Here is a 13,257-nt window from a genome sequence, read left to right as displayed (position 1 = left end):
TACATTTGTTTTAGTAATTGGGCAGGATCCTTCTTTCACTCCTGGCAGTTAACAAATTCATCTTGTACTTATACATAATTGTAGAGAGAAAGTCATTTCAAATAGATATCTCAAAGATACAGTAATATGATTAAAAGAGAATGTAGTTTTTGAGAAGTTAATTGATAAATTAAAAAGTGGAATTATATAATGATAGGTTTGAGAGACCCAAAAAACTCCCTAAAATATAGCTTAGTCATTAGGATCAGAGAGACCTGGATTTGAAGTCTTCTCTGATACTTATTGAATCCATGGACACAGATAAGTTGTTTAGCATCTCTGATCTTTATTTACCTCCTTTGTAAAATGGAGAATATAATAGGTACCTCAGAAGATCATGATGAGGATAAATGAAATAATTAATATGAATCTGAAGAGTATATGGCATATAGTAGCCATATAGTAGGCATATAGTAGAAAATTATGTTTTCTTTCTTCCCTCTATTGTATTATTCAAGTTCATATTGCAAAAATATGAGTATTGTCTGCTTTTCCATCTTCCTCGTCTAATCTTGTCATTGAATGGTTTAAGATGAGAATGTCTTTCTTGGTATATATCAATGTGGATTTCTTTGGGACTGTTATGTAGTCTCCATCTTTCTATTTGGTCTCATCCTCTTTCTCTGCTGAGCTCTTAATGATTTTATAAGAAGCATCTGAAGTGATCAAGGCCACCCACTGTTTTTAATCAGAGCCACAGACCTGCATGTAGCTGAAAAAGCATTAGAAGGGTAGCTACATGACAAGGTTGAATGCTAATTGGATTTGGGGATTAGAGTGGCATGAATAAGCTCGGCACTTGTTCATTCTCATATATGGTGACTGTTAGAACATTTTGCTCTGGGAAGGCAAAGCAAATGATAGGTTTGAAACAAGGTGAATGACTGTACAACTATCAATCAGAATTCTGTCAAGGTTTCCTGCCGCTTGTAAGCAAATCTATTCCTGGAACAGTAATAACCACCACACCTACCTACTTGGCTATTTTAAGTAATACAGTACTGAAAATGTCAGAAAATTCTTTAGACAGTTTAAAGTGGCAAGTTGCCCTCTGATCTGTGATTCATCTGATTGTCCATTTTTTATTGCTTTGGAACATTTGACAGAAGAATAACCAATAAGGAGACAGATGTGCTCATATTTAATTTCTGATGGAAAGTGTTGGATGTGTTATGTTAGAGCTGAAAACAACCTCTATGAACCTTTCAGAAAAGCAGATTAAAGACAATTTTTAAGATGCACCAAATAGTTTTTCTTTTTACTTACAACATATTTATAGATATCAGCAAAATAAAGCTGATTATTCTGCTTTTCCTGTGCTTTTATTGTCTCTCTTCAAGGACTGGTTTACATTTTCTTAGGTCCCTCAGTTTTACTCTTTAACCTTCTTGCTCTCATGGCCATACCCATGAATGTCAGCCTTTAAAACATATTGTTGGATTTTTTTTACTTACATGCAACACTTATTCTGCTTGAGGTGTGAAGTTTGAAAAATCATATACTAGCAAAGCATAGTATATTCATGTAAGGAATATAGGATATGATTAGTCAGTCCAATTGCTGCTTTACTGTCTCTACTAACTTTCCCAAGATTAGTGACCTTAGGGAAATTGTAGGTTCTCTCTGAGCTGCAGTCTCATTAGGTTTAAATAACAAAAGGATAGCACGAGCTATGTAGGAAAGTTCATATGATGATTACGTGAGATAATGTATGAAATCATTTTGCAAAGTACTTTAGACATGTAGTAATATGATTTTAACTGCTTTGAATTTTTAATTTGCAATTTCCATCATCTCATAGAGTTCCTTCCCTGCAGCCCACTTTATGTCAGTTCACACCTACCACATGCAGCCCATGGTACCACTAATTTGATTCTTGTCTTTATAGTTTTTTCTTTAAGTATGTCATAAAAATGGAGTCATATATTGTTTTGATTTTGTTGTTGTTTTCTTTCTCCTTTCACTCAGCATAATGCTTTTGAATACATCCTCATTGCTTGCATCAGTAGTTGACTCTTATTTCTGCTGCTATATTTCACTGTATTGATGTACCACAATTTGTTTATGAGTTTACTTGTGAATTTAATGTTATCAGTTTTCAGCAATTAAGGATAATCCTGCTTTGAACATTTGAGTACAAGTCTTTTTATTTCTAAATATTTTCCTTTCTCTTGGCAAAGTAAATGTATGGAGAAGAAATATTTAAAACAATTATATTATTAACAGGGGAGGGTAAAGCCATGTAGAAGAGGGTCAGTTTCCTACATTTCACTTAACTGGCAAAATGGTGACACCAGTTGATTATGATAACCTTTATGTGTGTAGTATAATTCCTAGAGAAACTACTAAAACCTCTTGAAGGGATACAGTCACAAACATAAACACTAAAGAGAAATCATAATGGAATTCTAAAAGATGTTCAAGTAACCCATGAGAAGACAAGAGAAAGAAAAGGGAGAAACAAAAACAGAGAAAACAAAACAAAACAAAAATTCAGACTTAAGCCATTAAATACAAATAGTCTAAGTGAGTCAATTAAAACATACATAGTTCCAGAGTAGATTAAAAATCATGACCAACTGTATGCTGTCCACAAGGAACTCTATTCGAATATAAGGATATAGGCAGATTGAAAGTAAAGAGATGAAAATACATATATATAATGCAAATATTAATCAAAATAAAATAAGAATGGAAAAATTAATATCAGAAAATGTAGACTCAGAGCAAAGAATAGTTCCATAAGTAGAGAGGCACATCATATAATAGCAAAAGGAATAATCTACTGAGAAGACAGAGCAGTCCTTATGTATTTACAGCAAACAATTAGCTTCACAATGTGTAAAGCAAAACTGAAAGAACTGTAAGTAGAAATATTCAAATCTGTGGTTAGAGTTGGAACGTCAAAACTTCTTTTTCAAAAATTGATAGAACAACTAGACATAAAAAAGCAAGGATATAAAAAACTTAACCACACCATCAACCAATAGGATACAATCATTTTTTTATTGAACTTTCCATGCAACAGTAGCAGAATACTTACATGGCACTTTTCAAGTGCCCATAGAACATGCAACAAGATAGACCATATCCTGGGCCATAAAACAAAATTTAACACATCTAAAAGAATTGAAATTGTATTCCCTGGGCACAATGGAATTAAACTAGAGATCCATAACAGGAAGCTAATAGGAAATCTCAAAACACTTGGAAACCAAACAACATATTTTTAAATAAACAGTGGGTCAAAGAGGAACTTCCACAGGAAATAAAAATTTAGATTGAACTTAATGAAAATGCAAATAAAAGTATTTGTGGGACACAGCTAATGAAGACTGAGAGGGAAATTTATAGCACTTAAATGCATATATTAGAAAAGAGGAAAAATTCAAATAAATATTCTAATCTCTCAGTTCAAGAACCTAGAAAAACAAGACCAAATAAAATCCAAAGGAAGGTTGGAGGATGAAATAATAAAGATAGCAGAAATCAATGGAGTTCAAAACAAAACAAAACAAAAAAAAATAAAGAAAAATAAAACAAGAGCTGGTTCTTTGAAAAGATCAATAAAAATTCACAAATCTCTGGAAAGAGTGACAAAATAAAGAGAGAGAAGACACAGACTGACAATATCAGGAATGAAGCAGAGGATACCACTGTAGATCCTGCACACATCAAAGGGATAAGTAGGGAATACCACGAACAACTCTACACACGTAAGTTTGACAACTTAGGTGAATTCTTCAAAAACCAGAAACTATCATAAATTCCATAATATGAAGTGGATAGTTTGAATAGCCCTATAACTATCAAGGAAATTGAATTCATGATTTAATAACTCCCCTAAAAGAAATCCTTGGACCCAGATGATTTCATTGGAGAATTCTATGAAATATTTAAAGAAGAAATAACACCAATTCTATACATACTCTTCCATTAAATAGGAAGGAAGGAAATAGCAGTTCATTTAAGAAGCTAGTATTACCCTTATCCCAGAATCAGATGAAGACAGTACAAAATCAGAAAACTATAGACCAACATCCCTCATAAATATGATGCAAAATATCTTAACAAAATATCAGCAAACAAAATATGTAAAATGATGCACTATAGTCAAGTTTGGCTGTATTCCAGGGATATCAGATTGGTTCAAAATTAAGAAAATCAAACAGTATACCATTTTGACAGACTAAAGAATGAAAATCTTATAATGCTATCAGTCAGTGCACAAAGTCATTTTTTAAAATTAAATGTGTATCATAAAGAAATGCTTTCAGGAAAACAGGAATAAAAAGGAATATTCTAATCTTGATAAAGAACATCTACAAAAAAGATACAGCTAACATTCTACTTAATGTTGAAAGACAAATGTTTTTTCCCCAAGATTGGGAACAAGGGAAGTATGTTTACTTTCACCATTCTAATTCAAATAGTGTTTGAATTTCTAGCCAGTGCAATAAGGGAAGGAAGGAAATAAAAAAGCGTATCGATTAGAAAAGAAGAAATGAAACTATAGCTGTTTGCCCATGACATAGTTGTCTTTGTTGAAAATCCTCAGATATCATTTTTTAAAACTCTTAAAATTATTAAGGGAGTTTATAATGTTTTCAGGATAAAAGAAACATTTAAATGTCGATTATAATTCAGTGAATTAGAAAAGAACATATGGACACTGAAATTCAAAACAATATCCTTAATAATTACTCAAAAATATACTTAGATATAATTCTAACAAAATATGCACAGGACTTATGTGCTCAGAAGTAAAAATTCAGATGAAGGAAATCTAAGAAAATCTAAGTAAATGGACAGATATGTTCATGGTTTGGTAGTCTTAACATAGCAAAGATAGAAATTATCCCTATAATAATATACAGATTGAATGCAATTACTATCAAAACCCCAGCAAGATTTCTTTAGTAGATATAGACAATATTATTCTAAATTTATATGAAAAAGATAAAGGAACTAGAATAGCCAGAACAATTTAGAAAAAGAATAAAGTGGGAGGAATTAAACTACTCACTTTCAAGATTTTATTGTATTGCCACAGTCATCAAGACTGTGTAGTATTTTCAGGTTAGAGACATGATTATTGGAGACAGAGAACACCAAAATATACCGACAAAAACTATGTCCAGCTAATTTTTGACAAAAGGTTGAAAACTCAATGGAGAAAAGAGCTTTTCAAAAAGTGCTTAAGTGATTGGGCATGTTTTATTTAAAGAAACCAACAAACAAATGAGCCTAAATTTTAAATCTTATTAAAAAATTAACTCAAATCTCAGCCTTATATTTTAGATATAAAACCTTTAGGAGAAAAGCAAATAGAAGAAAATCTTAGGACTCTAGTGTTAGGCAAAAATTTGTTAGACTTGACACTAAAAACACAGTGCATAAAAGGAAAAATAGATAAAATGGATTTCATCAAAATAAAAAACTTGTGCAATACTTTGTTATAAGGAAGAAACAACAAGCTACACATTGGGAAAAATACTTGAAAAACACCTGAGAAAAAGGACCACTATGTAAAATATATAATGAACTCTCAAAACTCAACAGTAGGGGAGGAGTCATGATGGCGGCGTAGGAAGATGTGGAGTTAGCGTCTCCCCACAGCTAGGGTGCCTGCCAGCCGCTAGTGGGGGATGCTAACCCCCAAGGAGACAGAAGAAACCCCACAGTGAACCAGTAGGATGTAGAGGGACCAAGTTGGTGGGGGAGAAGTGGAGGCCAGACAGATTGGTGCCCCTGAAGCCAGGAAGATCAGGAGAGGCAGGTGGGAGGGTTCCTCAAGGAGGAGCGGGAGAGAAGTGGAGGGCGATTGTCCCATCCACTCAGACACGGGGAGCCTGCTGGGCTCCCAGGTGAAGTCCCCTGTCCTCTGAGATCAGGGATTCGGGCCACACCTGGGCCCCTTCTGTTCCTTGAGCCTAAGCTCCACCCCTCACAGGCCCCAGGGCCTTTTCCAGCCCTGTGGGTCCTGAGCATTGGCCCTGCCCACTGCCCAAACGTCTGTCTTGCTCAGGCCCCGCTCTCCACAGCCAAGGCCTTCTCCCTCGTCCTTTTTTTTTTCTTTTTCCTCCTCTTTATTGCTATTGTGGTAGTAATGTGCCTTCCAGTTATTGATTCATCTATATTTTTAGTTTTACATTCTTTCTAACATATCTATTAGTTTTCTAGTCTGATTTTATTTTGTTATTGTTCTTTTTTTTTTTTTTGCCACCCCACGGGGCTTGCGGGATCTTGATTTGTGAGCATGGGTTTGGGTGGAAGCTCTTATGGTGGTAGCTCTGAGTCCAAACCACTGGACTGACAGAGAACCTCAGACCCAAGGGAATATTCATCGGAGTGAAGTCTCACAGAGTTCCTCATCTCAGCACCAAGACCCAGCGCTACCCAATAGCCTACAAACTCCAGTGCTGGAAGCGTCAGGCCAAATTACCAGTAAAACAGGAAAACAACTCCACACATTAAAAAAAAAAAAAAAAATTAGACAGCAAAGAAACATGTCACAGATGAAGAGGCAAGGTAAAAACTTAGAAGACCAAATAAATGAAGGGGGAATACACAATCTACCTGAAAAAGAATTCAGACTAATGATAGTAAAGATGATCCAGAATCAAGGAAATAGAATGGAAGCACGGATTGAGAAAATGCAAGAAATGTTTAACAATTAACAAAGATCTAGAAGAACTAAAGAACAAACAGAGATGAACAACACAATAACTGAAATGAAGAATACACTAGAAGGAATCAATAACAGAATAAAAGAGGCAAAAGAACGAATAAGTGATCTGGAAAACAAAATGGTGGAAATAACTGCTGAGGAGCAGAATAAAGAAAGAAGAATGTAAAGAATTGAAGACAATCTCAGAGACCTCTGGGACAGCACTAAATGCACCAACATTCGAATTATAGGGGTCCCAGAAGAAGAAGAGAAAAGAAGAGAAAATATTTGAAGAGATTACACTTGAAAACTTCCCTAACATGGTAAAGGAAATAGTCACCCAAGGCCAGGAAGCACAGAGAGTCCCATAGAGGACAAACCCTAGGAAAAACACACAAAGACACATATTAACCAAACTAACAAAAATTAAATTAAAAAAAAAAAATAAAAGCAACAAGTAAAAATCAAAAAATAACATACAAATGAATCACCGTAAAGTTATTAGCTGACTTTTCAGTGGAAACTCTGCAGGCCAGAAGGAAGTGGCAGGATATACTTAAAGTGATGAAAGACAAAAACCTGCAACCAAGATTACTCTACCCAGCAAGGATCTCATTCAGATTTGATGGAGAAATTAAAACCTTGACAGACAAGCAAAAGCTGAGAGAGTTCAGCACCACCAAACCAGCTTTACAACAAATGCGAAAGATACTTCTCTAAGCGGGGAAACACAAGAGAAGAAAAAGACCAACAAAAACAAACCCAAAACAATTAAGAAAATGGTAATAGGAACATACATATCAATAATAACCTTGAATGTAAATGGATTAAATGCCTCAACCAAAAGGTACAGACTGGCAGAATGGATACAAAAACATGACTCATATATATGCTGTCTACAAGAGACCCACTTCAGACCTAGGGACACTTCCAGACTGAAAGTGAAGGGATGGAAAATGATATTCCACGCAAATAGAAATCAAAAGAAACCTGGAGTAGCAATACTCATATCAGATAAAATAGACTTTAAAATAAAGACTCTTACAAGAGATAAGGAAGGACATTACATAATGATCAAGGTATCAATCCAAGAAGAAGATGTAACATTTATTAATGTTTATGCACCCAACATAGGAGCAACTCAATATATAAGGCAAATGCTAACAACCATGAAAGGAGAAATCGACAGTAACACAATAATAGTAGGGGACTTTAACACCCCACTTATACCAATGGACAGACTGTCCAAACAGAAAATAAATAAGGAAACACAAGCTTTAAATAATACAATAGACCAGATAGATTTAATTGATATTTATAGAACATTCCACCCGAAATTAGCAGAATACACTTTCTTCTCAAGTGCACATGGAACATTTTCCAGGATAGATCACATCTTGGGTCACAAATCCAGCCTCGGAATATTTAAGAAAGTTGAAATCATATCAAGCATCTTTTCTGACCACAACACTATGAAATTGGAAATCAATTACAGGAAAACAAAAAACTGTAAAAAACACAGATACATGGAGGCTAAACAGTGCACTACTAAATAACCAAGAGATCACTGAAAAAATCAAAGAAGAAATAAAAAAATATATAGAAACAAATGAAAATGAAAACATGACAACCCACAACCTATGGGATGCAGCAAAAACAGTTCTAAGAGGGAAGTTTATACCAATTCAATCACACCTCAAGAAAGAAGAAAAATCTCAAATAAACAATCTATCCCTACACTTTAAACAACTAGAGAAAGAGGAACAAAGAAAACCCAAAGTCAGTAGAAGGAAAGAAATCATAAAGATCAGAGCAGAAACAAATGAAATAGAAACGAAGAAAACAATAGCAAAGATCAATAAAATTAAAAGCTGGTTCTTTGAGAAGATAAACAAAATTGATAGACCCTTAGCCTGACACATCAAGAAAAAAAGGGAGAGGATGCAAATCAATAAAATTAGAAATGAAAAAGGAGAAATCACAACTGGCACTGCAGAAATACAAAGATTATAAAAGACTACTGCCAATAAAATGAACAACCAGGAAGAAATGGACAAATTCTTGGAAAGGTACAATTTTCCAAGACTGAACCAGGAAGAATTAGAAAATGTAAGCAGACCTATCACAAGTAGTTAAATTGAAACCATGATTAAAAATCTTCCAACAAACAAAAGTCCAGGAGCAGATGGCTTCACAGGCCAATTCTATCAAACATTTAGAGACGAGCTAACTCCAATCCTTCTCAAACTCTTCCAAAAAATAGCAGAGGGAGAAACACTCCCAAATTCATTCTACGAAGCCACAATCACCCCGATACCAAAACCAGGAAAAGGTATCACACACAAAAAAAATTATAGACCAATATCACTGATGAACATAGATGCAAAAATCCTAAACAAAATACTAGCAAACAGAATCTGACAGAACTTTAATACATACACCATGATCAAGTGGGATTTATCCCAGGGATGCAAGGATTCTTCAATGTATGCAAATCAATCAATATGATACGCCACATTAACAAATCAAGGAATAAAAACCATATGATCATCTCAGTAGATGCAGAAAAATCTTTTGACAAAATTCAACACCCATTTATGATAAAAACTCTCCAGCAAGTGGGCATAGAGGGAACCTACCTAAACATAATAATGGCCATATATGACAAACCCACAGCAAGTATCATACTCAATGGTGAAAAACTGAAAGCATTTCCACTAAGATCAGGAACAAGACAAGGATGTCCACTCTCGCCACTCTTATTTAACATAGTTTTGTAAGTCCTAGCCACGGCAATCAGAGATGAAAAAGAAATAAAAGGAATACAAATTGGAAAAGAAGAAGTAAAACTGTCACTGTTTGCCCATGACGTGATACCATACACAGAAAATCCAGAGATGCCACCAGAGAACTAGTAGAACTAAGCAATGAATTTGGTAAGGTTGCAGGTTACAAAATTAATCCACAGAATTTTCTGGCATTCCTATACACCAACAAGGACAAATCAGAAAGAGAAATTAAGGAAACGCTCCCATTTACCACTGCAACAAAAAGAATAAAATACCTAGGAATAAAACTGCCTAAGGAGGCTAGAGATTTGTATTCAGAAAACTATAAAACACTGATGAAATAAATCAAAGATGACATAAACAGATGGAGAAATATAACATGCTCTTGGCTTGGAAGAATCAATATCGTGAAAATGACTATACTACACAAAGCAATCTACAGATTCAGGGCAATCCCTATCAAAGTACCAATGGCATTCTTCACAGAATTAGGACAAAAAACTTACAATTCATATGGAAACACAAAAGACTCCAAATAGCCAAAGCAATCTTGAGAAAGTAAAACGGAGCTGGAGGAATCAGGTTCCCTGACTTCCGACTATACTATAAGGCTACAGTAAAAAGACAGTGTGGTACTGGCAGAAAAACAGAAATATAGATCAATGGTCAGGATAGAATGCCCAGATTTAATGCCCAGAAAAAGTAGGAAAAGAACACATGAGATCTCTCTGCCTTATTTGTTAGAACTACATATACATCTACCATTATCTCAAATTTAAATGTTGAATTAAAAAAATTTCCCCAGTAGTAAACTGCAACTTTATTTTGCTGAAGGTCAGGTCTGGAATGCTGAGGTTGTTTTCTCAGTGTCCTTGCTCCACTGCCATCTTTCAGCAGATGCTCAGTACCTGTGGCACAGATGAAACTTTCTGCTGCCTCCCACTCGTCAGATGTAGACTGCTGTCATGTGTCACTTGGTGTAAGGTGTTTCTAAAAATATATTAGACAACTGATGGGAACGTACTGTATAGCACAGGGAACTCTACCTAATGCACTGTGGTATTCTAAATGGGAGGCAAGTCCAAAAAGGGAGGGGATATCTGTATGTGTATGACTGATTCATTTTGTGGTGCAGTGGGAGCTAACACAACCTTGTAAAGCAACAATACTCTGATGAAAATTAATGTAAAAAAATAGATTATATTATTATTAGGTGTGGCAAGGCCAACAGATCAGGGAATGATTGCAGTTGAGCAGATAGTTTGTTGCACTTACAGATCCTAAGAGAAGGGGGCACACCCTGTGACAAGGGGCCACTTGGGGAAGCACCAGGGTCAATCAGGAGGCAGAGGGAGTGAGGAGAAAACTTGAGTGAGAGCCTTTATTGTGATTTCTGTGGGAAAGAATGGGTGAGGCAGGGTAAGCCAGTTTAGGATTGGTTAATTTGAATAATTTCAGCAGGCTGTCATCGGGCCTGTCCCTAGTTGTCTGGTACTTGGCTCTGGGGTAAGGAGAGCAGATGGATTGTGGTCCAGAGTGAGAGCCTGACTAAGGACGTAGTTGGGATATAAGCTCTGGATTGAGATGAAAGCTGCACTCACAGGCAAGACTTTTACTCTCTCTAGGAATTAGCTAACCCTGAAAGGAACCATCCCTCCAGGTTCAGCAAGGCCCTAAGATACCAAAGCACCAGAATACAGAAAACTAAGACATGATTAATACACATGGCTTTAGGTGGGATGGGGATGACAGCAGAGGGTTTCCTATCATCTGCTGTGTCCTCGGACTGAGAAAGATTCTGTATACCTGATCATCAGGGCTTGTAAGGTTCTAAATTTTCCTGGCCTTACCCCAAAGGCAACATACCTCTGCTTAGTATCCAGGCAAAGTTCTAAAGGGCGTTAGAACTGCTCCTTCTCCAACAGCAGCAAGCTTTTGCTTGGGATCAGGGTACAGGAAGGCTATCCTTCTCTTTCCCAGCAGTGTCCTACTGTGGCTTGTTACTCCGTGCAGTGTCCCTGGGGTCTGGGGTGTGTCTTTGTTCTGCTCCAGCCTCAGTCTTAGCCATGAATTTTTTCACAATCTGTAATACTGTAAGGGTATATGTTTGTGTGTGTGTGTGTATTCCCGAAAATTTTTCTGACCTTCGCGTCCTATGAAGTTTGTAACACAGGAGATCTCTGTACCATTGCTTAGAAATGTCATGAAGAGCAAAAAAAGACAGATGACTCTCCCAAATGATTTTCAGCCAAAGAGTTCAAAAACTATTTCGTAAATAATTCTTGGAGCTTATGGGACAAAAAGTTGTAAGTTCTTTTATCCATAGGTCTTTCAGCTGTAGCGAAAAAGAAAAATTCTTCTTCCTTTCATATCTGAATATTGCACTTTCCAATACTATTCAGATAAATTTGAGTTACCCCAAATTTTGGAAAGTAAGATAAATATTTACCTTAATCTGGTATTTCAGAAATAATCTTATGATTTTTTGAATGTACAGTGTCTGTATATTTTGAGATTATGATTCAATATTTGATTTTCTATTTCAGAATTTTAGCTTGGAAAAGTGGGCTTAACTTTCTTTGTGTCACACTCTTCCTGTTATGTGCTCTTTCTCACAAGTTTTTGATGCAGGTGGCCTTGGATTTCTAGTTCAGTTCTCTATTACATATTTATGTCATATATATATATATATATATATATGTACACACACACATATAGATACATATATGATTTTAATGAACTACCTAGATGGAATGAGTCAGTATTAGAACCAAAATATTTTACTTAAAAATAAATCAAATGACAAGGCAAGGTTAGAAAAGGCAAGACCAAAACCATTTCCTAGAGTTAGTAAATTTTGCCATTTTTTTATACTTTTCTTGAGATACTAAGAATAAGATACCTGAAAATGATTTTAAAAAGCCAATTAGCTGTTTCTAAATCTTTGAAGTATCGTATTTTTATATGCTATTACTTTTTACTGTATATTTTTCTGAGACTTTGATATGATAATCATATGATAAAATAAGTGTAAACTGCCAAGGGAAAATGGAAAATAGAGATGAAAGTCACTCAGAATATTTAGATGACTCTTTCTTGCTCTTTTTCATAGAAATTACATTGGTACCTTCATCTCACACTACCTAGGGATGTAGGACATGTTACTGTGACACAGCCAGAACCTTAGTTGATGACAACTGTGCTCTAGTAAAAGAATGAGAGACTCTTTCATCAGTGTGGCAGTATAGCCATATTGAGACATCTTTAAAAAGTAAGCATGCATTAAAATATATTGTTGTTGAACTCACAAAAAGCGTGGAAAATTCCCGAAGTCCAAAAAAGAAAAAAGAAAAAATCTAGCATAGGATGGGTAATAGAATAAAGAAGCCAAGTTGCCCTGGGAAAAAGATTAAAACCAGAAAGTTAAACCAATGTTAAGTCTATAAATAATCATGATAATTTCTTATGATGACTAATAAATATATAGCTAAAACTAATTGATATAGCATATAATTTGGAAGGGAGGTGAATATGTTTAAAGTGTTCAGTGGCTCTCTTATTGTTCAGATTTTCTATTAAAATTAGGCTTTTCTAATATAAGTATGTATAGTCTTATCTCAAGTGTAACCATTCAAAGAATATATTACAGGATACAACATACAAAGCAGAAGCGTACAAAAAAGAACGTATGGAGGCTTCCCTGGTGGTGCAGTGGTTAGGAATCCGCCTGCCAATGCAGGGGACATGGGTTCGAGCCCT

The 13,257-nt window shown here is 35.3% G+C and overlaps 1 protein-coding gene across 17 annotated transcripts in view; it reads left to right on the top strand.

Annotated features, from left to right (window-relative positions):
- The window catches only part of DGKB (diacylglycerol kinase beta), a 901,775-nt gene that overhangs the window by 305,605 nt on the left and 582,913 nt on the right, over positions 1-13,257 (top strand). The window lies entirely within an intron of this gene.

Source organism: Globicephala melas, chromosome 9 (genome assembly GCF_963455315.2).
Source record: "Globicephala melas chromosome 9, mGloMel1.2, whole genome shotgun sequence".
NCBI lineage: Eukaryota > Metazoa > Chordata > Mammalia > Artiodactyla > Delphinidae > Globicephala > Globicephala melas.
This window is presented reverse-complemented; position numbering and strand designations above follow the sequence as displayed.